Below are 15,482 nucleotides of genomic sequence, written 5' to 3'. Positions count from 1 at the left end.
ATGGAAACAAATATATTCACAGAGCTCATCTAAGACAAAGTCAGGTTGTTGTCTGGGCATGCACCTGGAGCAGGGAGCTAAATTATTATTTGGGATCACATCACATAGGCATAGCTGACGTTTCATAGAACACATGACAACAATTTCATAACAATCCACTTGCAACAGGAAGGATGCCATAACAATTAGAGGAGGATGCAAAGAGTTTTCAATTACTCAAGCTGGAACTTGTATTTAAACTTGAGAGTTTCCTAAATATGACTTAAGAAATTAAATAAATTTATCCTCTGGCCAAGTAGCACTACTTCCTTGTCTAAAAAGAAGTATTAATATTCAATCAGTACAAACAAGAATTATATCCATCTTCCAACTGGAAAAAAGAATATTGAGCAAGAAAGTAAATCCAACTGGCAGAAAGACATTTCCACGGGAAGTCTGACTATCTGTAACTTCCAGTGAAGATGAAGACTGAGAATCCTATTTATCTGATGCTGCTGTTAGAATCTTTGTAATATTTCTGTGACTTTCCATGGTAATCGCTGTAAGAACTTCACAAAATTGTCTGTCTACACAAGACATAGACATATTGTCAGAGGACACAAAACAAATCCAGCCTGCCCTTCAGGAAGAAGCAATTCACCAAGAAAACTTGCAACAGCCACAAAAATGCTTTAGAGCCTCAGAAAGCTCGTGTTGCAGGACAGCTTGCTTGCATGTGCATGAAGTCTATGAAAGAATGGGGAACCTGTGCTTTTATTCATTCATCAAAACGAACCCCTTCTTCAAGGCAGACTTCAAACTACACAAACCTTTCCTTGGTGAAAAGGTAGACAAATACTCAGGTTTCACTGACCAAAGTTGTAAGAATATGACATGTACTACTTGAAAAGGAGTCCTTCTGTGGAAGAGGGTGAAGGTAAAGCATTTTAATATTGAGGAGAGGGTATTTATGAGCTTTAAGGACAAGCATCTTCTAACAGATGATTTTACATTGTCCAGAAAAGGACAAATGAAGCTAGATGTGGATAAGCCACTGAAGCCTTTTCTGAATTTGATCAATTTTTAAAAAAAGTCCAGTAGATGCCTTCAGGCACATCAGTGGTCGCATGCTTTCTACAGTGTTTTCAACTCCCTATAGCAAGCACAATTGAAGCAATAAAAGGATACTAACCAGGTGGCAGAGATATCCAAAACCCACATGTAACCTCAGTACAGTTGTATTTTAGATACTGCAAAATTAAATTAACTCCTCAGTTGGCAGCACACCCTTAGCACTTATATTGATCTTAGAAGTTTCTTGAAAAGATATATGATACAATTTTGGATTTTTTTTAGGTTTTAAAATTCTCCTTCGCCTTCAGGAAAAATTGTCTTTTTTTGTTCTGTAAAACCTAATTTGATTACTAGTGCCATGGATCAGGTGACTGTCACCTTTCTGTGTCATGTGCACCGCCTCTGCACTGGAATGAATAGCTAATGTGTTCTTCATGTAAGTCTCCAATAAATGTCTTTGAATGACAATACTGAATATGTATCATTATAGAATGGAGGAGAAATCACAATTACAAACCAGACACATGATCTGAAAAAAATATAAAAATGGGTCAAAGCTACAGAGCCACGCATTACAGTTAAGGCAAGAATTAAGTTTGCCCATGCCTTGAAAAAAGAATAGCCACATCATTCCTGGGTTTACCAGCTAGAGGTGAACTGAGCCACGGAGACCAGAAGAAGGACTCTGACTGAGCAAGTAAAATTCAAGAGCTGAAAACATAAATAAGCATAGTACTACAGCCAAATGGACTACTAACTGAAGTGGAGCACTGCACAGTTACAACAGTGCTATTTGCAGTGTTGGTGATAAATGCAAATAATATCAATTGCGCTGCAATAAGCAGCATATGGCCTGTCTTAGGACGAGCACAGTCAGCAGGTGGAGGGGGATAATGATTCCCTTCTACTCAGCTCTGGTGAAACACACTTAGAGTGCTAGGTCTGGGTCTGGATTCCCCAATACAAGAGAGACATAGATTCATGTCAGCAAGTCCAGCAAAGGGCTGCTAAGATGATTAAGGGACAACAGCACCTTACATTTGAGGAGAGGTGCAGACAGTTCAGCGTAGAGAAGGGGACGCTCCGGGTGACTTATCCACTTGCATAAATATTTGATGGAAGAGGAAAGAATATAGAGCTGGACTGTTCTCAGTGGCATCCTGTGGAAAGACTGGAGGCTGTGGGCAAAACCAGGAAATTCCATTTAAATAGAAGAAAAAACTTTTTTGCTGTGAGGGCTGTCAAACAGTCAACACATTGCCTACAGAGGTTATCTACTAAAAACCTGACCAGCCACTGCCCTGAACAACATGCTGTGGTTGCCCCTGCTTTGCACAGCAGGGTTGGACTAGCTGACGTCCAGAGATGCCTTCCAACCTCAGTCTTTCTGCAGTTCTGTGATCCGCCAGCACCTCCGGTCCCATAGTGCTACTGGTGCCTGAAGCCATCAAAGCTGAGCCATCAGCTGCTCAGCACCACAGCTTCGGGCTGCAGCTTTCTGTGTTCTCAGAAATTTCAGTTGCCACGGGGGAGATGATAAATTTGAGAGGTGCTTCTTGAAGACATCTGATTTTGAGAACTTGATTTAAATACAGCAGATGCCAGTAAATGACAGTTTAGGAGTGCTAATTATACTCTGAAATATGATGCCCTTATATTTGATTATACGTATATCTCAGAGCGTTACATATAATATAATCTTTCTATTTTATCTGTCAAAAAGAGACCTTTAATTTAAAGAAGCTGAAGAAAATGCAGCCATTTTTAAGTGTGACATAGCGTTTCTTGATAGAATCATAGTCTTTTTGGTATTTGTAGGATTTTATGGAAGAAATTTAGCTATATTTGTTTTGAGAACTAAATTTTCAATTGCTAAATTAAAATGAATACTGCTTTACATAAATGTTTCAATTAACAGAAGTTGAAATATTACTTTCTTCTTCCAAATGCTTACTTCAAGCATTTTCTTTGGTTTTTATTTGGTGCCAGTTTGCGAGCCATTACAAGCATGCACAGCAATTGAATGATGGCTTTTCTAGAACTATGAGAGACCTCTGGATGCTGATGATCCAGTTACCTGCCAAATGTCCAAATTCACCTTTCTTGATAAACATCAGTTTTCCACACTGGGCACAGCAGGTTTACACTGAAGTGTTCAGCCCATCTAAATTTGCACAGTATACCCTGGAACAGGAGTTCTTACTCCTTTTCAGAACAGAAACTTGGTAATGGAATTTATTTATATCAATTGCTCACAAGCTGGTTCCACTTTATTTTTTACAGAAAAAGATGGTTCCATGAGGCAAGAAAAGAGAGAACAGTAAGAAGTAGGATGGTTTACAGGGAAAGGCAAACATTAGCAAGACCAAACCTTGCCTTGGGACTAATCTTTTGTTTCTGAAAGCAACAGACTACATCGATATATTATCCATTAATAGAGTAATTTTATAAGGTACACAATGTCCTAGACCATTTAGCACTCAATTAAGTTTCACATCGCTTGTCAATATCTTCAGAAATTGCAATAAAATGGGCTTTGGCAGATTATTTTCAGCTGACTAACCGGTGATTGAAGGAACTCATCAGTTCCCTACTCCAGCTGACAGGTTTCTCTTCTTTTAACACTGCAGTAAGGGAAGCATGGTGCACAGCACACGCGTTTGTTAAACCGTTTTTCAGTTCTGACAGTCAAAGAAGCAACAAAACATTCACACCTTGAGCTTTGATACTCTCTGTGTAAAACTGGTCTGTTCAAAACCGCTCACAGATGGGCTGCTTTTGGCTTGATTGATTTCAACTCTCTTTCATACTAGCTTGCTAAGGTACATCAGTGAACTACTAGAAATGACACACCTTCTTCTCTTGCCGTGTGGGTATGTTGCTCCTTCAAACTTACCCTTAGGCTTGCAGCAGCCATTTTTCTTGGTGAAATCTTGTTTGCTTCCATGAGATTTGTTAAGGCAACTAACACTACTATGAGGTCATTCACTGCTGGTTTTCCATCTCCAACAAAATAACTATTTTTGACCTTGGGCTTCAAAAAACTGCCCGATATTTCCACAGTGAAAATGCTATAAATACTCTATGGCATTTGTGAAGATTTAAAAGTGTGGAGTTGTCATTCTGTTTCAGTGGTGACATACAAGAATTAAGGGTATAATTTCAGACTTGGGCAACTCTGTAAGTGTTTCATGATTCTGTATTCTAAATTGAACCTGGCTATCCAGTATTTTTGAATGATTCTTGCTTTCTGTGCTTATTTGGACAGGTATTGTTTCCTTTCTGCCATTGCTTGGCTGTTACTTTCAATAGTCGCAATCCAAAGCTAGAATGAAAACGTGTATGATATGGATTGCACAGTGTCATTACCAGCAACGAGTACATGGAAGCCGTGGTAGGGGAAGTGCAAACGAAACGAATATGCTAGCACACGATTTTCAAACCAAAGAGCGTTCGGAAGGATGCTTGTGTGCAAAGCACAGCAGCCACCACCACGCCCTGCCACCCCTGCAGCCACTGGCTCCTACCCGCGCGGGAGCCGCACGCAGAACCTCCTGACTGCGCAAGTGACATATCTCGACACCCAGCTCCGTGCGGCGCTGCACGAAGCCGGGTTCATACGCGCCCTCCGAAGCCCCACTGCCGCCCCGCGCACAGCGACCGCTGCACTAACCCCGCACCGTGCCGCCGGCGCTCCGCGGCCGCGGTTCTTGGGGGCCGGGCAGCGCTGCCGGGGGCGCCCGGGGGCAGCTACAAACCCTCCCCGGGCCGCCACCACCCCCGCCGCGGCCCGGGGCCGCCCGCCCCTGCCCTGATTGGGCCGGTAGGGAGGCCCCTCCCGCCGGGCCCCCGCCCGCCCGCCGGGACGGCCCCGCCGCCGCGCCGCGCCCGCTCCCCAAATACACCTTTGCGGTGGCAGGGATCGGCAGCGGTGCCCTTCACAGAGCCCTTCCGCGGGGCTGCGCGTCCGCGGGTAGCCCCCGCGGCATGGTGAGTGAGCGGCGCGGACGGGGCGCGGAGCGGGGCGCGGAGATGAGCGGAGCGGGGCGGTGCGGCGGGGACCCTGGACAGCGCTGGGACGGGGCGGCGGGTTGTGCCGGCAGGGAGAGGGGAGCTCGGGGCAGGGCCGGGGCTGGTTTTCTCGGCCGGCTCAAGGTGTGGTGCTGAGTCCCTTGATTGGCAGTGGGGCGCGGAAGCCCCTTCCTCTCAGTGCCCCGAGCCCCCTGTGCACCTTGCCCTGAGCCAGATGTGGTCCTGAGCGGCGTAATGTCGCGATTTGGGGCTGGAAGCCACCTGGGAGCTCGCAGAGGTCTCCAGCCAGGAGGGGTGCTTGGCTGCCTTTGTGCATTGTGAGGCTCTCTAAGAATTTGCTAACTGCCGCTGCCCGTCAAGCGACTCAAACCTATTCAAGCTAGTGTTACTGCATTGTACTTAGGTAAGGTTTCTTATCTGGTTTTTCAGAGTAATTCATATCATTGCATTTCATGAATTAGACACAAACCTGGTATTTAATCACATACTCGATGTTTTAACAATGACTGCATTTTTGCATTTGTTATTTAAATTCTTTTTATTCTAGGAAGAAAAAATGAAACCCCAGACTGTGTTGTGTTCATTAAGATTGGCAGTTTACGTTTTCAGTTGATTTTCTTTGCGCCACCATTCTTTCTGTTTTTATCAAGACTTTACACTTCTAATTCTTTTTCTGAGTGGATAAGAGTTGTTTCTGTGGCTAAAGTTCAGTGGCCGTTACTAGCCTAGGCCTAGTAGTCATTGTATAAAATCATCTCTATGTATAAACATGCAACACTTGAAAAGTTTTCTTTCTTCTGTAAAGGAGTACTTTTATACATTGTTATGTACACTCAAGCTTGATCTAATGCTGCTCCTAAAATGGCTCTGTTTTCAGAGCTGGTCACTTTGTGTATACAGGGAGATGGCTTTCTAAGTTCGAAGGATGAATTAACTGGAAAAAAATCCTAAGCAAGGATTCAGTACTGCTAACAATGAGTACTACGCTGAAATTAACTGTATGCAATGCTTGATTTGGGTTCTGCACTTTCACTGGACTACAGGTTACACTGGCCTGCATATGGGTTGGTCTAAAGAGAACTGGTAAGAGTTCTGGTAGTTGAAATGCTAGTAGGAAAAAAGCCATTTTTATTCAGTCAGATTTTCCATTGTGAAGTCTCAGAGTACAGAGTTACAGAAAAATGTAACAGTGCACGTTTTCATAACAAGTGTAGAGTTTAATTATCTTTCTATGAATAGAACAAAGTATTTTACTTACTTGGAAATGGTCTAATCCTACAGTTTTTCCTAAGACTCCCAATGGAGCCACTCCCTTTTCTTGTAGTTATGATTAAGAGGATTTGTTTCATACCACAGAAAGTAGGCACAAGGCAGCATATACTTTCAGTCACATAAATGGGTCTGCTGCTTTTCCAGGGTTAGGAGCAAAAGGTGGTACCAGCCCACAATGGAAAGAGATTCCAGTAACAGACCATTTACATAATTATTCAATCAGAGAAGTTAAGCCATTTAAGCAACCAGAGAATGTGTGATGTGTTACAAATGCAAGCATGGGAAGTTCTTCTTATAGTAGTGAAGTGTCTTGCTTGGATTGTGTTGCTCTGGGGTGTTACATATGGCAATACATTCTGCAGTGCTGATGACTGTTCTCTTTGCTTTGCCAATAGCAAGAACCTTAAATGAACTAGATGATTGTAAGAAAGCATGAGGAATACCGTAATGGTGGTACAAAAGACTACACTGCAAATTCTCAGAAGAGAAAAGCAATTGCTGAAATCATGCTTATTTAAAGCGGGCAGGAAATGTAAGGAAGAAGAAAGAAGAAAATCACATCTTGAGATCTCATGGTTGTATTTTTTCTGGTGGAATTCTATAACTTGCAGCTATTGCTAGTCATGACAATGCAAGATCATGAGGGAAATGCTGGAGAAGAAAGTAAGGAATTTAGTTCTGCAGTGGGTTTTTTAGCCTTTTTTGACATTATTAATAAAATGGCTCACTGTTGCCTCTCTCACTGGTTCACTTGCCGAGTATTCACTTATATTATTCAATTGATCTTTTGATGAACTGTTATAAATGAGAAGTCAAGGTTGGTCTTTAATGTTGTGTCCATAAAAATAAGCACTGAAGTCTTGTGTATGAGTCTTATTCTGATTAATGCATTCTTCAAGAAACCTGTCTTTAACCGTTCTATGACAGACTGTTGCAAAACAGATCCCATGGTGAAATCAAAACATAAGTAAGAGTTTGTAATAAAACATAATACTCAAAACAGCAGTAGCAGTCAAAAAACGGTTATGTCACATAATACAATGTAAAATACCACAGCCTTTATGAAGATAAATGCCATATGTTTGCAAGTCTAAAAAAAATGCTGAGACTCAAAATAAGCAATCCAGGAAGTCCAAGTCGAGTTTGTAGCAAATGCAGCTATTTTCCTTATAACTGAAATGAGTTGTTATAAATTATAACTTCGTTAAAAGAAAAAAGCACCTCAGTAATTTAAGGAAACTGACAAAATATTCTAAATTATCAACAAGGAAATATGTATTGGAAGATACTGGATGCATTTTGCGTTTACTCTGTAGACAAGCAGCCAATTTCCTTTTTTTATACAAACTTACTCATTTAAGAAGAGCTCAACAGAGGTAAAAATAAGTTTAAAACAGTTAATCGGAAACTACAGGACATGTTCTAAGAAATGTTGTTGTTATGATATTTAGAAATCAGTGTGTTTCAGCTTGCACATTTTATTAGCAAATGAAAATTGAGCGGTGGAGAGCTGCCATTAGAGTTCCTTTGCTGGAATTCCTTGCACATTTTGTACTATTTCCTTTTTGAAGACCTTTATTGTCTATATGTTTATTAAAATTCACTGCATTTATTTAGATGCTTAGTGTTGCAATTAAGATTTTTAGCACTTGAAATTTAAATTAAGCCAAATCTCACATTTACGTCACGTTAAATATTCTATTCAGCATGTTTTGAGCATCTGAGCTATTGCTCTAATGCATATGAGATTTATTCAGGAAGTCTTGTGTGACGGGTTATACCAGGAGTAGAACAAAGATTCAAGATTATCATTGAACAGATACTGTATTTTTCAGTCAGTGTTCGGGGCATAAGTCTTTTATCAAGAAAGCATTGCTGTTCTGGATCAAATATTAGTATCCACTTAATTTTTAAATTCCTGTAGAATTTCATCATGTGCATAAATGGAATTGGGCTTCTGACCAGGGCTTCTAGCTAGGGCATAAACAAAGAATTTTATTTGTCTACTTTTCAATAAAGGCAGCAAAATTTGCTAGAGAAGGGATATTTTTCATAAGTGTTTTGCTTATATATCCACCTGCTATGAAACAATTGAATAGACCATGTTAATATCTCTAACGAAGCATTTTAATTATAACACAGATCTTGATTGCTACTCGTTTGTTAATATTCTGTTCTTCCCATTGTTTTGTTGTCCTACTCAGGTGATGCCACTCTTGGCTCAGTGTTAGTGCTGCCTTCTCATTTTGGCTGCTCATTTATAAGAGCTCACACAGGATGCTCACTTACTTTTGTAGATGCAGAGTCCGGAATAAGCTGACATCTACTCCCTTTTTGTAGGAATGCAGGTTTCAGTGCTGTCAGTTGCTCTGCTGCTTCATGGCTTAAGTCAGAACAAATACATTGTTTACAGATTAATTTTACTTCACTATAGAGGTACCTCACCAAGTCCTGTTCATTGCTTCAGATGCTAGGTAAATTTGAGCTTTAGGGCTTCCGCAGGCCTTCAGCCTTTGGGACAGTCTTGCCCTATCAGAGCATAGTCTTGTGATACTCACTTCCACTTATTTTTCATTCATATTTCTTATTATATGATAGGTTTTCTAAGTGCATTGAATGCCCTAACATTGTGAATTGATTTTCTTATTGCATATTCATACTAGAAGTAGCTGTTTCAAGAGAATGATGTCCTGTTATTATTAGAAGTAGCCACCTTGTCATGCAAGTCTGCACTATTAGGTTAATTTCTTACAGGCAGCACACTAAGCCTAGATGATAACCAAGCTATGACCCTATGTATAATTCCTGAGAGGATACTTTTTTTCATGAGACCCACTGTCTATACCTCCTATTCATATATATCTACCTGAATGTGAAGCAAATGCTATGCTGTCCCTGCTTCAGTGCCAGGACCACTTTTTCTCTGCCCTAGGGCAGAGGGGAAAAATGCCGGAAGACTTGCATCCCAGCATGGGACTACAGGGCACAGGGCTGTCCTAAACCCTCTCTGGCTACTGTTCATCTGTGCCTTGCACTTTATGCATGAATGTGCCCATTGATTGTTTTGGACAAGTACATATAGAAAATAGGTCAGCTGTGCAGTGGCTCAGGAAGAGAGCTTTAATTATGTGACTTGTAATCGAGAAAGCAGGGTGCGTGCATCATCATGGAGGAGGCTGGAACCAGTTCCAAAGATGTTATCAAAGATGTTGTGGAATCAAGCCCTTGACAGTTATTTGTATTAGAGAGCTTCAGGGAATATCCCATGCAAGTCATCCAGTTGTTTCAGTGAGTAAAAGGTCCTTGCTAGAAAGCAGTGTGCTAATGTCCTTTGATTATTTTCTCTTCCACAAAAGGAAATTGAAAGAAACATACATTTATGAAGTGAATCTCTTCCCCAGCTTCATTCTAAGTTATTCAGAACAAAAATACATTTCCCTACTCTTGTGGAGAAAATATATTTTGTGGGAATCTTTCTGGTTTATTTCTAGAATGTCATTGATTCCAGAGGGCACAGTAAAACTTACATTTTCTGTGATGCCACATACAGTAGTTGCTGCTAAACTCCCTGTTTTTAATGAATAGTAGGTTTCTCTGTGGTATATTAGATAGTAGTGTGTTACATAGTGGTGACTGCCTTTCTAATGCTGACCAAGGTAAAGATGTCTTTAATTTAATTTTAACCTCTCCTTTCACTTGGCACTTGATACAGATGGAGACTGACAAAAGTTCTTAAGGGAAAGCTGATTTTTTTCCTCGACAAATACAGAAACTCTTCACACAAGAAAAAGCAATAGTAAAGGCCTGACTACAATGGAGGAACACCTCAGAAAGAGTTTCAGTTTGCTGCTTGGAAAAACTGTGATTTTACAGTTGCTCATAATTATTTCTATGATTTGAAAACACAAGACAATATACCCAGTTGCTGCCTTCTGGTTAACAGGGAGGGGTGTCTGCTTATATTAATAGCTGTGTGGCTCCCTAGTCCTGACTGCAGGCACCCTGGAGCCTAAAATACTCATTGCAGACCCTGTTTTAAATAGCACTGCTAAAATTTCCCTGTCTTTGGAGAAAGCATGCATCAATCTAACTTTAACTTATTTTTTTTCTTTTGCCAAAACAGTCTTTGTAGTTGTCGATTTGCACTTGCAAGCTGAGAGTGCAAAACCACTTGCCTCATGCTGAGAAAAAATATTTGGTGCATTGATAAACTGTTCAAATTTTGGTGAAAATACAGCTGTTAGGCTGTAGAACTCATAAAGCATATTTGGAGGTAGGGTTTTAGAATTTCCGCATGGGAAGAATGGTGTGAAGGGAGGGATTGTCTTGTGAAGCTTCTCAAGGCTTTTGGTCAATGTAGAACTGATTTTTTTTCTTCTCTTCCCCTCAAAATCTTGAGGAAATTGTGATGGAAATAATTACAGTTAATTTTATCATAGAATCATAGAATGGTTAGGGCTGGAAAGGACCGTAAAGATCATCCAATTCCAACCGCCCTGCCATGAGCAGGGAGACCTTCTCAAATCCCCATCCAGCCTGGCCCTGAGCACTGCCAGAGATGGGGCATCCACAACTTCTTCGGGCAACCTGTGACACACTCATAGTGAAGAATTATTTCCTAATGTCTAATCTAAATCTCCCCTCTTTCAGTTTAAAGCTATTCCTTATTTTATCGCAGTTAAAGTTAAAGGTTCTCAAACAGGTTGCATAGTACTAATAAAACCAGCCAAGAGGAAATGTCTTTCCTATAAGTAATTACAGAGCTTATAGAAATGAGAAAATTAAGTTAAACCGAGTGTGTGTTAGCCATGAACCTATAGGGTGAGGACAGCTTTCTTGTTCTGCTTTTATATATTGCACCTACACCCTTTTACAAATCCTACCTGCAAAATATATTTGGATTTCACTTGTAGAAATGTGCAGTATTCTCATATTTATTTTTAAAATCTGACTTCAGATTTTTATCAGCTTTGACCTGATTTTTGTAAATCACTCAGATCTACTAAACTCCTGGCCAAAAAAACTTGTGCAACTCAGTTCAAGAGGTCTACATTCACTTCTTAGCTCAGCAGCAGCCTTTCTTTTGTGATGTCCAGCATGCCTTATTTTCCCACTTCTAAAAGAGGCATCTGACCTCTTCTTTTCATATCCCATTTTTCTGTCTTATAACTATTCAGAGGGCAAACCCTTCTAGTCAAACATCATCTTCTACTCCATATTTGGGTATTGCCCTGATCTTATTTGGACCTTTTGGGAGGTTAAAGTAAACAAAGAATACACCTAGCAACAGCAATAGAGAAGAAGCAAAATGCAAAATAACTGGCACAATTTGTCTGCTGAGCAACCTGCCCAAGGATGAACTCACCAGACAGATGGTTAAAAACCATTATTCAGGTTTAAGCAAAACCTCCATAAGAATTTTCACCTGCAGACCAAGTATTGATCTCACTGACTGAACGGTAGCCTACATGAATGCTAAAAAGTAATGAAATGTTTCCCTTCCCACAGAAAAAAAATATTTGATAGTGTGGTGGCAGTGAAGTAGCATAGAGAGCAGTCTTCCAGTCATAAGTTAGGCATGGCTTGCAAAATATTTTGGTAGGCTCAAGGAGGCAGAGACTACATTTGTAGTAGGACAAGAAGTCTACAGCTGATCTGAAAATCGGTATCAACTTAAATCATCTCTGCACTTATTCTGCATGTTACATGCTCCAAATCTGTGTGGAAAATGCATTAATATTCAATTATATGTGGAAAAAGTCACTGACCATAATAACACCAAACATAACATCACAGCTTAGTCAAAGTTTGAAGTGTGCAACTGTATCATGTGTGAGATAGTGGTGGGCATCATCACAGAATATTTATTCTCTTAGAAGATTAGAGACTGGCACTAGCAAATACCATTAAAATGTTTTTAATGATTGATTAATGTAATATATGAAATGTGGTTTCATGATCTCTTCCTTCCCTTTTTTCTTTGAAAATAATTTGCAGTCCTAAGTAATCCTAAATTCTAAGCAAAATTAGGTTTAAATGATAGATAGAGGGGAATTAAAAGCTAAAAGTATTTTTTCAAATAGGCTTTGAAGTGGTGAAGAGTAAGGAGTACTGATGGAATACAGGATTATGATTTACATGTAGTAAAAGCTAAAAAAGAACATCCATCCCTGCCCATGCTGTGGGCAGATTTTTGTTAGCAATAAAGTGGAATAAGTTAAAAATGAGATAAGAAACTGAAATGAGAGTAGCAGTGGCAGAAAAGCATCTAATGGGCTTGAAGTATTTAAAAAAATAGTTGTATTTTATTGCAGTTTCTGTAATGTACTGTATTGTAAATGGCTGATCTGTCTAATGCTGGAATAAATACACAAAAATAATATAGTTTATGCAAGATTTTCTATAACATATCCTCAGTGTTTTCTTTGCCAACTGTTACTCTGCAATCATGGAAAACACTCATAATCTTTAGTAAAATATTAATCAATGCATTCAGATCTTTAATGCTAAACTTAGATCTGGTACTGTCTTTTAGCAAAGAGGCTGCATTAATTAGGAATGGAATCCTGTTGTCAGTATAGTATGGGCAGCGTGGGATTTAGCTGCCTGTTATAAACAGAGTTTAAAACCTAGAGCAAGGGTTTACAACATGAATATGATGTAGAGATACTTGTGATACTGTGAGAACTTAATTTCTCCATTGTCACAGGATACTTGTAAAGTTAGTGCTTTTGCCTCATTGAAACTTGCCAGGTACAAATATTTAAAACAATGTTTTGAATTTTCAACATCACCTAAACTTGTAAGCGGAAATGTCAAAGGTTTCTGACCCCATGTAAAGAAATCATACACAGTGCAGCAAACTTTCTTTCCTGTTTTGTTTTTACCAGTCAAGAGTGTACACCACGAGATTCATGGTACTTCTGGATGCTCCAGAATGCCAAAAGGCTTAAAAAGATACTGTCTACATCTTGGCAAGAAATTCTTCATGAAGGAAATGCTACCATTCTTTATCCTTAAACTTAGGTTTCTAGTTATATCCTCTAGAAATTCATGCCTCTCATTCCTTCCCACCTGCTTAACTATACACATGGTCCCTCAGCCTTTTCATCATGAAATTTCATATATTTCTAGAAGAAGGGGTACTGGCTATGTGCACATACACAAATACAGAGGTAAAACTTGTTATCTGTTAGATGTTTTCTTTTATCGTGAGCCCAGTGAACAAAAAACGTTAACTTTGTCAACATTAACCATCAAAGGAGCATTTCTTTTCAGGGTACTCTATTCCAAGGCCATTCAGAACCCATTTGAAGTACTCTGAGTAAATACGAACTTGCCAGGGCCGGAATTTGATTTTGGCTCATTTTTAGGTTTTCACCCACAGTTCACTGTCCAATCTGTCTGTCCTTTCACCTCTGAAACAGATGAAATGTTTTCTGTATTAGCTTGAGCTATTATTCACAGTGCCACTATGCGACATGGCATGTAAGAGACATCTTGTTGCCTGGCCCCATTTTTGAAATGAATGTGGTTTCTTAATATAATGAAAAAAAAACAGGTATTAAGTGGTAGATGCCCATTTTACAGATTTAAAAAACAGCACATACAGAGTGGTTGTTCTTCTCCATTTTGGTGGGGAAAAGTACTTGAAGGACCTTTGGTGTGGGATGGGTCCTACATTAAAACTGAGCTTCACAATATCTGGGTAGTTTATCTATCATTGCACAAGCTGAAGTGTTGAGATAAAGATGTTTATCATTTGATATTAATTTTGATCCTCAGTGAAGTACAACTGAGATGACTCCATTGCCTCAATAAAGTCAATGCAGCCAAGATCCTACACAGTCATTGCCTGTTACTTGAGTGTTCAGATTTCAACCTTCAAAGGTGACTGGCAATGTCCATTGGTCAGCTGTTATTTCCACAAGCCTATCTGCTGCTACTTCTCCTTAGCTGATGCTCACATTTGGAGCCCTACCCTCTAGAGCAAGACTCAATCTGTGTTCTGTGCTCATTTTTCCTGAGCACTGAAACCCAAAGGCTGCCAGCACTGAAGCATAAATTGCCACTCCTTGAATTAAGAAATGAGTTCCCGTACAGTTCCTTACCTTCTGTGGTGGCACAGTGCAAGGAGGGCTTGGCTTGCAGTTCTTGGTGATTGCTGACATAAGTGCACTTCTGTGCTGCCTCACTGGACTGCAGGTCAGGGCTTTCAAGTAAGCTAGGTAAGTAGTGTTTCCATCCTGGGATCTCAGATGCCTGTGCAGCACTAATTGGTATTTCAGAAGGCCTGATGGAGAAAGAAAAGAGCCTCCTTATAAACATATTACAAAAGAGAAGTGAAATGTCTTTGAGGAAAAAAAATGCAAAACTATGAAATCTTAATTCAGTAACTATGTGTATCTGGCCTTTAAATCAGTGCCATTTAAAACAAAATCGTATGTATCTCCCTTCTCTCCTTTTTCTCTCTGACATAAAGACAATAGGTATTGCAAAATAGTGCTCTGATAAATGAGAAAAACTGCAATCTGAGGACTAGAACAAAGTTTTGATCTTTTAGACTCTGGTCTGAAAGAGCAGAATCTGTGATGTTAACATTGTTACAGTTAATGCAGTTATACAGGTTGTGAAACGAAAAACTATGGACAGTTTAATAACCCCAGGACGATTACCTCATTATTCCTACAATGTATAACGTTCATGTTGTGTATCACAGAAGCTTATTAGTTTCCATGACAAAACATATTTTTTGGTGAAAGTTTTTCATATGATTCTAGTCTTGGAAAATCCAAGTCCTCTGGTGAAATCATCCCCCTTCTTTTATGGAAAAGTTACCTGCATTTTCCCAGTGAGACAAAGGCCTGAAAGTCTTGCCCCAGAAGTCACAAAAGGATGTGGGAAAAGTAGCAGGAGAATCCTTATGGTTTAAATACATCTAGTTTACCTTTATTACATATTTAAACCCTGAATTTTTACCTCAAATTAGAGGCCAGTGATTGTACATCTGATGAGAGATTCTGCAGTCTATGCTTTGTTAACCCTTTCTTGGATTTTCATTCCTCCAAATCTCTTAATCTCTTTAATCTCTGTTAATCTGAAATGTCTGCCACAGAAATGAGTGA

The 15,482-nt window shown here is 39.8% G+C and overlaps 1 protein-coding gene across 1 annotated transcript in view; it reads left to right on the top strand.

Annotated features, from left to right (window-relative positions):
• Positions 1-4,967: 4,967 nt before the first annotated feature.
• The window catches only part of GUCY1A1 (guanylate cyclase 1 soluble subunit alpha 1), a 34,228-nt gene continuing 23,713 nt past the window's right edge, over positions 4,968-15,482 (top strand). The window contains exon 1 of the mRNA XM_034064862.1: positions 4,968-5,043. The gene's annotated coding sequence lies outside the window, so the exon portion shown is untranslated. The remainder of the gene's footprint in view (positions 5,044-15,482) is intronic.

This window comes from Melopsittacus undulatus, chromosome 7 (genome assembly GCF_012275295.1).
Source record: "Melopsittacus undulatus isolate bMelUnd1 chromosome 7, bMelUnd1.mat.Z, whole genome shotgun sequence".
Taxonomy (NCBI): domain Eukaryota; kingdom Metazoa; phylum Chordata; class Aves; order Psittaciformes; family Psittaculidae; genus Melopsittacus; species Melopsittacus undulatus.
The sequence above is the reverse complement of the archived record's forward strand: the minus strand, read 5'-3'. Positions and strand labels throughout refer to the sequence as shown.